Source organism: Falco punctatus (genome assembly GCF_963210335.1).
Source record: "Falco punctatus genome assembly, chromosome: 9".
Lineage (NCBI taxonomy): Eukaryota > Metazoa > Chordata > Aves > Falconiformes > Falconidae > Falco > Falco punctatus.
The window spans coordinates 21238107-21253407 of record NC_137589.1 but is presented as its reverse complement, the minus strand read 5'-3'; the positions used below and the strand labels follow the sequence as shown (position 1 = coordinate 21253407).

The 15301-nt window shown below is 40.2% G+C and overlaps 1 long non-coding RNA gene across 5 annotated transcripts in view; it reads right to left on the bottom strand.

Annotated features, from left to right (window-relative positions):
• Positions 1-12717: 12717 nt before the first annotated feature.
• The window catches only part of LOC308069474, a 462044-nt gene continuing 459460 nt past the window's right edge, over positions 12718-15301 (bottom strand). For all 5 annotated transcript variants that reach the window (XR_013930396.1, XR_013930397.1, XR_013930398.1 and 2 more), the window contains one exon: positions 12718-15301. This exon is cut by the window's right edge. This is a non-coding gene — a long non-coding RNA (uncharacterized lncRNA).

Here is a 15301-nt window from a genome sequence, read left to right as displayed (position 1 = left end):
AGCCAGTCATTGCTAAGACACTCCTAGGGAGAAGTGTGTTAAACCTATGTTTATGAAAAGATGAGTGGATGACAGTTTTGTACAGTTTTTCTGTATAAACAAGATAGCTGGAAGTCCCTAGTCACCTCCAAAAGTGAAAATATCCTTCTGCTTCACAGTTTTAATATGGCTTCTCAACTCTTCCCATGACATAACACCTGCACTTGATCACCTTGTGTTTCTGTTCACCTAGTTTTGATCTCATCAACATACCGTGATTCATGAGGAAAGCAGGAAAGCGCTTTCAGTACAGACTGCTCAGAAAAGAGCAGGACCTGAGCAACACATCTGACACTATCCCCCATGACATCCTTGTCTCTAAATTGGAGAGACATGAATTTGATGGATAGATGACTTGGTGGGTAAGGAACTGGCTGCACGGTCACACTCAAAGAGTTGTGGTCAACGGCTCAATGTCCAATTGGACACCAGACATTCCTCAGGGGTCGGTACTGGGACCAGCACCATTTAAGATCTTTGTTGGTGACATGGACATTGGAATTGAGTGCACCCTCAGCAAATTTGCTGACAACACCAAGCTGTGTGGTGCAGTTGACATGCTGGAAGGAATCATAGGATCACTGAGGTCTTAAAAGACCTTTAAGATCATCAGTTCCAACTGCTAACCTAGGACTGCCAAGTCCATCACTAAACCACGCCTCTAATCACCGCATCTACGTGTTTTCTGAAAACTTCCAGGGATAGCGATTCCACCAGCTCCCTGGGCAGTCTGGTCCAATGCTTGACAACCCTTCCAGTGAAGAAATTTTTCCTAATATCCAATCTAATCCTCCCCTGGTGTAACTTGAGGCTATTTCCTCTTGTCCTATCACTTGCTACTTGGGAGAAGAAACCGACATCCACCTGCCTACAGCTTTGTTTCAGGTAGTTGTAGAAAGCAATAAGCTCTGCCTGAGCCTCCTTTTCTCCAGACTAAACAAGCCCAGTTCCCACAGCTGCTCCTCATCAGGCTTCGTTGCCCCTCTTTGGACATGCTCTGGCATCTCAATGTCTTCCTTGTAGTGACGGGTCCAAAATGGAACACTGTACTTGAGGTGCGGCCTCACCAGTGATGAGTACAGGGGGACAATCACTTGCCTAGTCCTGCTGGCCACAGTGTTTTTGGATACAAGCCAGTATACTATTGGCCGTTTTGGCTACCTGGAATGTTACCCAGAAAGACCATGACAGGCTTGAGAGGTGGGCCCACACGAACCTCATGAAGTTCAAAAAGGCTATGTTAAAGGCCTGCACCTGGGTAGGGGCAACCCTCAGCATCAATACAGGATGAGCCAAGAATGGATGGGGAGCAGCCCTGCGGAGAAGGACTTGGAGGTGCTGGTTGACAAGAAGCTCAACATGACCTGGGCAATGGGTCCTGGCAGTCCAGAAAGCCAACCGTATTCTGGGCTGCATCAAAAGAAGTATGGTCAGCAGGTCAAAGGAGTTGATTCTCCCTCTTTGTTCTCATAAGACCCCATATTCAGTACTGCGTTCAGCTCTGGGGCCCCCAACATGAGAAGGACATGGACCTGTTGGAATGAGACTGGAGGGCCACCAAGATGATCAGGGGGCTAAAGCACCTCTTCTATGAAGACAGGCTGAGGGAGTTGGGGTTGTTCAGCCTGGAGAAGGGAAGGCACCAGGGAGACCTTATAGTGGCCTTTCAATAATGCAAGGGGGCCTACAAGAAAGCTGAAGAGGGACTTTTTACAATGGCTGGTAGTGACACGACAAGGGAGAATGGCTTTAAACTGAAAAAGGGTAGATTTAGACAAGTTATTAAGAAGAAATTCTTTACCGGGAGAGTGGTGAGGCACTGGCACAGGTTGCCCAGAGAAGCTGTGGATGCACCATCCCTGAAAATGATCAAGGCCGGGTTGGATGGGGCTCTGAGCAGCCTGGTCTAGTGGGAGGTGTCCCTGCCCATTGTAGGGGGTTTGGAACTAGATGATCTTTATGGTCCCTTCCAACCCAAACCATTTTATGATTCTATGAGGAGCAGAGCTCCAGCCATAGCACAAAATCTGTGAAAATGGATAAGCAATCAGCAGGTACTCAAAGTTAAGTCAAAGTTGACTAGCCAGTCAACAATCTCTAGCAAAGATATTTAGAGATTTTAACCCTTCCAAAGCAAAATAGCAGAATGAAAACCTCTCATATTCACAAACCCAGGACTGATCACCTCAATGAATTTATTACGGAGAAGCTTTGCTAAAGAGTTCTACACTACTTCCCCTCTGTGTTAAGCACAGGGTGTACGTTTTCAGAAAAAGAGATTCTAGATACCTTTTTTGATTACATAAGAAAACCCCAGTTGCTCAAGTTAAATACCATTACCCAGAATAAACAATAGCCCATAATCAAGTCTTTGGTTAGCTAATGAAGCCTCATGAATACCTATTTCATGCAGTGATGAAGTTCTAACTGTAGCAGTTTTATAACTGATACAATGATTCCATTCTTACAGGAAGATCTTCCTAATTACTGGCTGTCTCACACCACATATAACACATTACTCTGTCAGCATGGGATAACATCTGACAGAAAGACCAGTTCATCAACAGGCAACGGCCAAAAGATACAACTATATAGAAATAAGCGTATATAAATCTTGCTGTACAAAATGTATTGCATGTGCAAATCCATAAATAGTATAACTGAAACTAAAATCACTGTGCTTCATTAATTTTAGAAAGGTAATAGGGAAGCAGTGAAAAAAGACAGAAGTAAAAAAAAATGCAACGTACACCACCACACAGCAAAGTGAGCAGTAATTTGACTTCTGTAAAGGACCATTTAGGAAGAGGTTCTAGTGGCTACATGCAGCTTGAACATTAAAAGTGCTTTCCCTCCTGATACTACTAGTTGGGACCCTGAAAATACTATCAGATCAAAGGATTTGCCTTGTCCTGGTATGCACCATTGTTACTTCATATCAGCATAATCCATAACCTCGCATTTCACACTACACCATTATATTTTTTGTCTCTATTGATCTGGCCCTCAAGTTCAGCCAATGCTACCTGCACTGCATTCATGATGCAATACTTCCTCTCTTTCTCCTTACAGTTATCATACGTAAGCTGCAGGAGTCCCCATGTCTGTATACAAATACTCCCTGCAAATATAGCCATCTATTCATGTGTAATTTTGGATTTCAAACAAGAAAATATATACATTTAGTATTCCTTTGTTTCCTAGCCCATTATTAAAAATAAAATGGGTAAACGTTAATGTTTTCAACTATTCAAGCTATATAAATGCTTTAATGGGTTCAAGCAATGGAAACACTTCTTTTGTTTGGTTTGGTCTCCAGATGAAAGAGAAAACGGAAACCTGGAAATGTGATGTCATATTAAAATAACCAAAAAGATCACCTAGCTTCATGCTTTTGCTAGAGGTTAACACTGCATTTGCAAGCACATATTCTGTGTTCAAAGAAATTTAAAAAAATTGTAAGCAATAGTACTTCTACATTTTTGAGCTTTTTCCACAATGTAGTGTACATCTACATGAGTATTATTTATAACACATAGAAACATATAGAAAGAGTTGAGAATTTTCATGGTACATGTAATGAATTAGTGTTTGAGAATATGAGAGCTAGTGATTAAATGCCAAAGAAGTGAACTTCTTGAATGGCAAAATGGAACATCTGTTCCTTTGCTTTCCACTCTTTTTTTTCTGTCAATTTGTAGTATTTTCTCTGTTCCATGTACAGCAACCCAGTTTTTCTTCCTTCCCTGTAACCATTTCAGCTTGGCAACTTCCTGCCTTCCTGTCTCAGATCATAATTTCACGTTGCTTCCATGAAAAATGACACTTTTGCATTGTTTCTTCTTGTTCCAAAATACGCATGTTTATTTTCTTTTTCTTTTTTTAATAGGGATTCTCTATATGCCCAGGGACCACTGTGAGCTCCTTTAAATTTGCTCAGCAAAGGACATCAGTATGTATAATTTATAATAAAGATACGGTGGAGTAGAGGCAGACAGAGGGCTGGCTGCCTAGCTGCTCAACCTGTTCCAGGGAATACCTCGCATTTCTTTGATACCAAGCTTCTGGTTTAGTATTACAAAGATTACTTGTATTGCTGAAGGGTAATTACACAGACTGGGAGAAGCTACAACACATGTGAGGGCATCAAGCTGGCAGATGTAAAGGTAAGTGACCCTTGAATACACTGAAATTATACAGTCCCTCAAGCATCCTGGCAAAGACTAGTTCGTTGGAGGGAACACTGAAGTCTGCAGCATGTCTGAGCCACAAAAAAACCCTTGCACCTTCATTTTCCTTACAAGTTCTCTCTCCCAGTAGAAGTTAATCTACCTGTATTACAGTTCAAGACTCAGTAACCCAACAGTTATAAAATCTGATACAAAATTCCCATTCATAACCACAAAGCAATGCAACAAAAGGTGCTGTAAAAACAAATACAAAGAAATAGACTGGGAGCTTTTGGAATAAAAATCCAAGTATGTAAACAAATTGAGGGATGGGGGAGAGAGTTATGTAGCAAAGAAGCCGTAAGTATGATAATTTTTAGTGCTCCTATGCTCAAACTGGCCCCACCTTGTACGAGCCCAATATCAAGGCTGGATAACAGTAAATTGCAGACATCAGACAGAGACAAAAAGTGACATGGACCAAGAATGGTGTAGGACAGAAAATTCACACTCCCAAAGCAGCTACATATAAACCACCACATAGATGTGATGGTGTAAAAAGTGTGGGGAGGGATTAGATCATTAAGAAACAGTATCAGCACATCAATATTCACCTCAATGACCTCAGGACAGGGCATTTCAGAATTCCTCATCCATCACCAACAGCTTGTAAAGACAAAGACAAAAAGATGGTATTTTCACATAGGAATGGGGTCAGAGAAGAGATGTAAACCAGATGAGGGGAGGAAGACAATGACAGGTGATGTTGGTAAATCTTGCTGGAATATGACTTATAACCTAGTATCTACAATTTCTGTAGATATCTACAGAATCTACAAAATCACATTTCTGAGGTAATTTATTTCTAAAAGAACAAAATGTTCCAGAATCAGAATAAACACAGTGTGCCATTCATTAGTGACACAGACTCAAGCAGATGTAGTATTTCTAATTAGCACAGATCCTCTAAAATTAGTGACATGTACCACTTCCTCAGATTGTTTTCAAGGAAGAACAGGTGAATGATGTCTCAGACTAAACAGTTTCAAATAACATCCTCTTATTTTCTGTACTCTCAGACACAGTCACCAGCCCCTCTTAGTTATGCTTCTCTTCTTAATGGCAAATCCATCAAAATCAATTAAATTGCTTATAAAATCTTAACCTTGCCAAAAAAATATTGAAGAATCTTCAATAAAAAAGGCAATCAACATAATTTTCATAATAGAAATAAGTTAATAAAAGAACAGATAACTTTCCAATACAAAAAGGAAAACTTGCAATTACAGCTACTTAAAAAAAATCACTGTTAAATATCTGAATCAATGCCATGCATTGTTATAAAGGTCATGCCTGAGACAGGTAAGTTTCAGTAAGTACCTAAAAGGTAATTTAATGGCAGTATTTTAGGACAGGTCTCATTCTTATACTATGAAATGGAACTCAGGATTCTCTACCTAGATCTTAAATCAAGACAGCCAATTAAAACACGCATACTGCATATCTGTTATAATTTAAACTTTGGTGAGCTTCAAATACTATACACTCTGCTAATTGAAAAGATGCTGCACAGATAAAAGAGTCATGAGTCTCAGATCAATACATTTATTTTTGCTCTCTTTACAGACATTCCTAATGCAGCTATCACTGAGATCGGATGATAAATATTTTGTTATGTGGACAGAAGCTCCATTCAAATTGTACATTTTCCCAATTAAAGTTATTTCTCTTGCTCACTAACTGGTTGTGTCTACTTATAACTGGCTGTCTCTACTTATATTTACACAAATTGAAGGGAAGCTTCCCCTCCCTCAGGCTGGAATTTTCCCAGAAACTGGTAGGAGTTAGAGCTGTAAGCAGGGCCAGTTTAGTGATCTGCAGGCTTATTGCACTAGATGGGGTAAGCACGAGGTTAGAGAAGCACCCAATCTGGCATATGGGTTGTCCAAAATGTGTGTTCAGTAGGAGGACTGGGACTGCTTAGCCTGGTGTGGAATGACAAAACATGTTCAAGCACTCTCTCATCATTCCATGACAGCAGTTATGGCACTCAACCATTCCTTCTGAAGGCATAAGCAATGAACACCAGGACTCCCTGCTGTCTACAGTCCTGCAACACAAAACCTGGAGCAGCATGTTTAGAAAGTCTTTGGCTGGCGTATTTGCACAGTGTAGCATGTCTAAATCCAGGGATTTAAGGCCTAACCAGGCTGCATTTTAACACTTCAGGTATAGGAGGAGATGCAGGATCTCCTGTCTGAATTTCAAACCCTGCTGCTTCCATAGAAAAGCAGCACCTCATGACAAGTTGTTTTCGGCTTTATTTTATTCTGTTGAATGGGTTAGTCTAATGCTAGTTTATTAACAGTACCCTTCTTGGGTTTCTTCACACTGTTCCAGCTGTCAATTTTATTCCTTCCTATTTATAAATAATGCTTCCTATTTATCCTGAACAGCAACTCATTCTGCTCTCCAACTTCACAAGCTGTCAATTGCAAACACTAATATAAAGCCCAGTGCCTTAGAGCTTTAAAGTAAGCATACGGAATAGCTGCAGGTTATCCATAATGCACCTAACAACAGCTCTGCAAAACACTCGAATGAAAATTAACATTTCAGTTGCTAAGAAAGCTTCACAGAAAACCTTGCCCATTGTGCCTCCATCGGAGCCACCACCTCACCACACACCCTGTGAATTCAGTCATATCATTAATGCAGAGTAAGGGATAATGAGTACCAAGTATTTGTGCTTCAACTCTCACACAGAGCCAGCCATCAGCCTGCTACAAGAACCACTTGAAGCCCAATGCTCAGTCAGTGCGTACTGGAGCTCAGCATGCATCAGGTTCTTATGCAAGACTGCCAACATCCATGATTTTTCCTATACCTCTCTGTATTTTCTCTGAATTCAATCTGTGCTACAAGTGAAGCTCTAAACACCATGCTTGTGTCACCTAACTCAGTGGGTCAGAGCACATGGCACGCAAGATGTTGCCTTTCCACTGGGAGGATGCTGAAAGTGGCCAACTTAGCTGCCTCAGACACTGAGGATTGCCCCAGATAGACTCAGCTGGGGCAAAATACACATTTGGCTGAAGAAAAAACATTCAGCAGTCAATACTGTAACATAAAACCCTTGAGAATTTAATCGCACTTTGTATTTATTTGAACAGCACTGATGAATGGAAAAGGCTTATTTGGCTGGACAAGAATCACTTGATGAGAGGTTTTAATTAAACTTTCATTGACGAAGTCAGACTTGGCAAAATAGTGGTTTGGGTTTTTCTAAATAAAGTACTAGATCAACCACAGAGGTGACTCTTACAGACTTACAGGAAACAATGACTACGATAAGATGGGACATGAGAAATAGTTTTAGTGAGACTGAACATGTCACTGAGGTTTTTTTCTCATCCTGCTGTAAGCAGTTCATACTTCATGTTTCCATGGCTACATGGACACAAGATATAGCTGATGACCATGCACATCAGCACAGCAACATAGCTAACTAAGCTTTGTTGATATCATGCCTTATAGCTCAGGCTCCAGGCAGGCTATAGGCCAGAACAAGGCTCTCAAGCACCAAAAAAGTGGTTTCAGATGGATGAAAGTATTTGTGAATACTTTGCATTTGGAAAACAAGTCTTAAAAAAAATCTGAAATAAGCAAAACATTTTTGTTTTTCAATTTCAAGCATCTTGTCTCAAAAACTAATTTCAGTTAGAAATTTTGAAATTGATGTTTAACTTCTAAAGGCTAAACTGATCAAAAGAAACCCCACCAAAACAATTCTTCATGTTTGTCTTTGGGTAAAGGGGGAAAAGAAGAAAAACAATGGCTGGGTGGTGGAATATAAATTTTTGGGTTTATTTTTCTTGTATAGTTAGAAAGTTGGGGGAAAAAAAGCTCAATTTAAATTTTGATTTTTGACCAGAGGCTCTGAAAGTAAAATTCAGATATTAAGTACCAAAATAAAACTTAAAAACTAATAGTAAATCAGACTTTGTTATTTAAAACAAGCACAAGATGTTTAATATGTGAAAAGAGTTATTTTCTTTCTCCATCCCACTTGCAATACTTGCCATGAGAAGGGATTGCTTTTGTCCCTTGTTTCAATTTTTGCTGCATTGGAAGGTCTCTGAAGGTTAATACCCACAATACGCAGTGAACCACAGTGCTATATAGAATTGTCTTGACTTTTTCAATATTCTACATTTTGAAGGAGTCACCCTTTCAGCAAAGCACCAGCTTTCCTATTTACAACTTCACCATCCATGGGGGAAGCAAGGGAACGTCCAGTGAGAACTGAGCGAGCCTGTGAAAATACACTCCAAAGAAAAAGAAAATCTACTGAAGAACAAGTATCCAATCCATTCCTGGGACAAAGATGAAAGAAGAATTGAAAACAGCATAAAACTAATTCATTCTTTTGAGAAAGCCACTAAGAAAAAACCCATGTCTTCTTAGACTCCTCTGCTTCTAATACCCATAAACCTGGCTTGGGCGCTCCAATAAAACTACCAGGAATTACAGCCTTTTGAAAAATCTAATTGTCAATCAGCCAGGCTTATGATAACTTTCAAGGATTTTAAGTTACTGCTCAAGAAAACTGAAGTATGACAAGGACCCTCAAATATTCTTGATTTGCACTGTTTTTAACAAAATGTGCTTAAGGTGGGCATGGAAGAAGCATAGCTCCTCTGAGGCAGGGACTGGGGCTGTCATGGTGCCCTTTCCAATGCACGAAGTGCTCACTGGTACAAACACTAACTGCAGAAGGAAATCCTGCTAGGCAGTACAGATGACATTGTCACCTGTTACCTTTGAAGTCAAAGGTCCCTTTAGTATTTTGCAAGTCACAGAAAGCAAAAAAAAAATATTTCCCCCTCTCACAGACAGTGAGCAAAGTATTTTTTAGTTCAAAGGGACAGAAAGAGTTTCAGATCATGCCTTGGAACGCGATGAAGACAAGCAGCACAGTTCACATCTAGGTAACATTACCTTGTGTTCAGAAGCAACTGAAGCAGATCAGAATCAACTCTCAACATTGCTAAAACCAGCACTAACTATAAAGGAACACACAGGGTATAAGAAGGGTGCTTATACATAGAGGCTGGCAACCCATTTCTATTTTACATGCATCATTCTTTGTCTCAAGTGGGGGAAGTGTGGGGAACAGTGACCTAAACAGCACAGCTCTCTCCCTTGCAGGTGCCTAGCCACTGGGCTACTGAACCATTTTTTCACTGGTTTATGTATATATGTGAATTTTAAATTCTCTTCTTTGCATCAGCACAGCTTCAAAGCCAAGGAGTCCCTATTCCAACCAATTCCTCTCATTGTTAGCAAAGCTGACACGAAGTGCCCCCATGCTGAACCGTGAATTAATCTCTCCAGAAGGTGTAATAATTTTGAATCTCCATAGCACTTCTTTATGCTACTTTTTCTGTTTCCTGGGATTAAAGAGAGGTGGCGCTGCAGGGGTGATCAATTCCTATAAGGGAGAAATATGGACTCCTGGCTTAAGATCACATTTTTGTTTTAAGAAACTGGCAAAATCCCATTTAAAATCATAACAGAAATTTTTTTCATGAAGGAAAGCGAGACCAAGCAGTAGTGTGCAAACAGGTACAGATTTTGTGAAAGCAGTTCACAAACTCATCAAGAGAATATACATTTTCACTTATCTAAACATTACAACCTTTACTTGCTATACATATTAGAATTACAGTTAAAAGGTCATGGAATGCAAGTGCCATTACACTATATTATTTAATTATGTCTAAGCCTAAAAAACGATATGTGAGCTTACGACATTCTTTTTGCATGCTGTTTCAGTGCTCAATGGATTAGTATGTTTCTTCCAAGTGGCAATTTCTGTGCAGATACAAAGCTGCCATAAAGGCTTTTTAAGATCCCAGGCTGAGACCTTTTCAAGACTGCACAAGTTAAAGTTACATGGTTATCACCACACTACAGCAACATGACTAGAAGCTGTCACCAATTGAAGGTGTTCCTCTTAGAGGTAACACACCCCCTGTCTCTCGAGAGCAGGGTTTTGGGCCAGCATGTGACAGTGCTCAGGGAAGCAAAAAACCCTGCATGTGTGTGTGGGAGGACAGGTAAAGTCTGTATTACTGGGGCTGAACAAGTCAACCAAATAAGCAGCAGAATCAGGCAGACAGCTATTAAATTTTTATGTTCTGCATCTTGCTGAAACCACATTTTTATTAATACAACTTATGTTACTACCTGTGATAACCCCTATTGTTCTGAAAAGAGCTATATTTTGTTACACAGCTTCATAATTTTTAAGTATTTTTAATATTTAAAATCTTGGCTTCAGTGTATAGCTGGGTACCATGTCTGACTAGAGGATTGTCATCACAAATTGACAAAGTGTCAAAAAAGTTCATCCCCTCCACTTGAGATTTCCTGTTCACAGCACTTAATTTACACATTTCTAAAGTCATTTTTATAAAATACTGCCATTCTCACCCTCCCCTTCAAAATCCCATTCAGGGACATTTTTCCCTTTTGTTAACAGCTATCATGCCTATTTACATCTTGACTGCAGTCAATTTTCTGTTACAGAAAGTTTAAATAACCTGCAATACAGCCTTTATTGTTTTTCCAACCTTCCCACAGTTCAATGCAACCCTTCATCTTGCTTTTATTTTATGCTGTCTTATTCTCCACAGCTTGACAAACAAGACTCTCATACTTTTGTTTCAGAAATCTGAAGTACTTTGCTATCTTTCTAACCAGACATTTGCAATAGCAAGAGCTGTATATCCTAAGGAAAGGCTCTAACTACAGGAAATCGGAATGGAAAGGGAAAAAAACCCAGCCAACTACACAACCCTCACCACAGGATCCTCATCCATCTCCTTGCTTTCTGAAAGAGAGTTCCATTTGCTCTTCTCTTTCTTGTACTATTGCTTGCCTCTTTGCAGTCATTTCTCTTTAAAACACCCAGCTGAACCTGTTTATGGACTAAGTTCTTTTCAGCTGTGCCTGTGACTTTTTCCTGCTGAGGTAGTAATTCTAATTATCTGCTTTTTCTCACTTATTTGCACAGTCTGTGATCATCACCAAGTCATTAATGCTATCTGCAGTTAAGTGTCCAAAATGATACTCTGTTTCACAGCATATATTTTCCCTGTGAATATCTTAATTCTTACTTGCTCTATTATCATCACATTGCCTGTATGAGGATGACACAACTCAGACTGTCCTGTTTCAGTCAGTCAATACTAAAATCAATACAAATGTGACATTATGGTAGAAAAAGCCAAATGGCATATGAAAATGGATCAAATATCAGATTTGTCTCATTCTTGAACTCAGTGATTTATAAAACCTGTAACGAATATAACATCACAGACTCATTAAGAGTGAAGTATTTTGATACCTCCTTGCATTTCGTGCCAGTCCACATACACTTTGTGGCTCCAGCCCATAAATAAAATGCAATTGAGACTGTTAATACAGAACTGATCTGGTCAGAAACACCATTCTGATGGAAGAAATGCACTTTCCATATGCTAAAGTCCATGTCATAAAAACAAAGCCCCGTTACCCCAGGTAAGAGAGGAGAAACAAGGCACCAGAGCTGCTTTTTGCCAAACCAGAGGCCTGCGGCCCGCACATGCCGCCCCATTTCCACAGCCACTTCTGCGAGCAGCCACTCACCTGCTTCTCCACAGCGAGGGGGTCCCTGCCGCAGGAAACCGAAGAGGGATGAGCTTATTGCAAAGTAAATCACATCTTGTGCTGGGCATCAACGGGAGACACTTCAAAGTGTTCAAAGACACGGTGAGCTGTGAGGGGGGCTGCTCTGAGCCGCCTTGAGCCTGTCACAACCGGCACCGACCGGCTGGGGGCCAGGTGGCACCCGCCTGCAGCACTCCAGCCAATCAGAAAAGGTCATCTCTGCGCGCCAGCCAATCGGAGGAGCCTGTGGTGCTGCTGCCGCGGTAGGAGATGGCGGAGCTGCCGGGCGCGGGGGTGGTGAAGTGAGGGGGCGCGCGGCGCGGCGCGGCGCGGCGGGAGGGCAGGGGCGCCCCGGGCACAGCCTGCTTCGCCGGCCTCACCTCGTGTGAAGCGGCCTGAGGGGCCTCCTCGGGGCTGCCTCTGCGGTGGGAAGAGAACAGCTCAAGCAAAAGCGGGTAAAGAAACAGCCGGAGAATTTATCAGCTCCTGGGCACCCATCTCTCACTTCCTTTACAGACACAACCACCACACTTTCTGTACGTTCCCACCTCTTTGAAAACACCGTTCCTTCAGCTTTCACCTCAGATCAAAATTTTAACTGATAGCGGCTATATTTTTTTCAACATTGACTATTTATTCTTTTCCATAACATTGGGAAAGGAAGTCCCATGGCAGATACAGTCGTCCTGGCTGAAGAAGAGATTGGTCAGTGTGACATGTGAGTTTCAAAGGGACAGATTTTAAAAACAGGAACAACAGATAGTCTAAAGCATTTCCCCACCCCACCCCACCCACCCACCCCTCGCACAGATATAAATCAATTTACTAATGCAACATCAAAGTACGTGTAATTATCTGAACATTTGTCTTTTTCTGTTGGAAAAAAAACCAAACACAATTTTCTAATTCCAAAAATTACTAAAAAATCAAGACCAGCACAGCCTCCCGCAGTTCACTTCTGCACGCAGATGGAAACAAGACAAGACTTCATGTTTTCACAGCTGATGTTCATCATATTTATCTTCTGCCACACCAGAGCAAAAGCAGAACATGCTAATGAACTTTTCAAGAAGTCGGGTTCAGGAAGCTTTTTGCACTCTAGCACATGCAATTGTTGTCATCCTACATAAAGAAAATGGTCAAGGTATAAAGATAAAAAAAAAAAGACTCTAAAGACACATCACATTTTTTCAAAGTGTCATTTTCAATAATTCAAGAAGCATAATTGTCTTTTCCAGACCACTTTATTCTTTATTATCAATTTTATACCATGCCAGGTATGACAGTTCGTTCAAAAAGATAAATTGACATGTCAACTTATTTTCCAATTTTGAGAGTGTAAATTTGAAATATTTAATGAGCAGATTTAGAAACTCAGCTTCTACATCTGTTTGATTTATTTGCTAATGCTGTCAGTATGTTTTCCTTCTACTTCATATTAATGTATTGAGCATCCTCCCGCACTCTTTTTTCTTCCCAAATTTCTTCAACCTGCCAATGCTAGGACTAAGACACCTGAAATGTAATGTCTCAGGCAATGGTCAGGAAAATTAATGTCTCCTCTCCCTTCCCTCCCTCATCATGAAATTTTTGCGTATCTCAAGATATGCAAAATGTTCTTCAGTAAACCACCTTTGCAGAGTATCCACATTAAACTTGGAAATCTTCCTTAGACTTTTGTTTTTCATGGGGTCGCTTAGAGTTCTTTGTCACGTTTTAGACTAGCCTGGACATTGCTTTATAATGCATTAGACTGACTACTCTTCTTGATGTTTCAATTTTATGAAGAAATCCAGTGGCTAGATTTCAAACACCGAGACCTTAATTTTTCAGCCCACTAAATAATCCTAAATTAAATTTGCAATAACTCACCAAGAGTCATTTTGCTATTTAAGGTTACTACACAAAGTGGGGCAAACATAGCAAAGGGACTACAATGTGATCTGCTGTTTCAGTTGGGTTTTCAGTCTGTTATGTGGTGGCACCATTGTGTAATTAATTGTGCGTGATGTCCCCATGTAAGCTGTGGCCTCTGGTCACACCACGCAGGGCCTGCTTTGCCTGACTAGCCAGCAGGGCCACCACAGGATGCCACTCAATGTTAAGACTTTATTTTTGTCTTTGCAGGCTGAACTATGACTTGGGATGTGTTGGGAGTACCACAACTGTGATGTGCACAGCTGCAATGAAACAGAAATTACCAAATGTAACAAAGGAAAAAGAGAACAAAAAAGTTTCATTTTTCTATTAGTGTTAGCACAAATAAATCACACATTTCTGAAGGACAGATTACCAGCTCAGCACCAAATCATCCAGGCTTACCGTAGTTATTTAAAGAAGCTTCATGTATAATAAAATAAAACTGTTACCTTTAAAATCTAGGTTACGCATATCTTTAAAAGTTGGCACACCTGGAAACAGGATGCATGTTTGATATTCTAATCAGTTTATTGATGGAAGCTATCTGTTCAAAAATTATTTGCTTAACTGTACAAAAAAATTAAACTATTTAGTTGCCTGCAACATCTGCTAAAGAAATGACACAATATCCTTTTGAACTCTAAAACACAAGAAGAGAACTATTGAAGCAAGCTCGCCATCAATTACTGGCTTACAATGACTTCAGAAAGAATCTCTTCTAATCTCCAGCAGTATCTTTTATATAATCTTCTTTGTAAATGTTTAACTATATTTTAAGCAGCACATCAGCAACTCCTACTTTCAGCAACTCAACTCACCAGACAGACAAATATCTTTGGTGGCATACTGAGAGCTGAAAAGCATTTGCTAGCTTGGATGTGCATACACATGAAGAACACTTCTATGGAATACATAATTTTAAAATAAATTACAGGACACAAAACAATATAGATGCTAGACCACAAAGCACTGAAAACTAGAGACAATGCACTGAAAGATACTGCTGGCACAAAACACATTGCTTCCCCTAGCTGTTAGTACCGAGGAGAGATTCTAGGCATACAGGATTTTGATAGAAATAATCCTAAAAGCCATTGCCCAAGTCTCTACATCCATATTCAGTTTCAATTTAGTTCTTAAAGTGAAATCCAGGCACTGAAAGGTCAATGCAACAACTTCCTTTGGCTTCACTAGTAACAAAGCTTCCCCATACATCATTGATCTAGAGTAACATTCATTATCATTTTAATTCAGAACAACCTGTTAGGAAATGGGAACTAATCCTGGTCACAGTTTTCAAGAACTGTGTGTTATTTCCATGTTCTTCATTGCAGCAACAAATTAAGGAGCCATGTTATAAGAACGCAGTATGTACGGACTGGAGGAGAAAAAAGAATAAAGGCAAGTGGAAAAGAAGCTTCACCATTTGGTATTTTTCACTATTACACAAGTGCTGA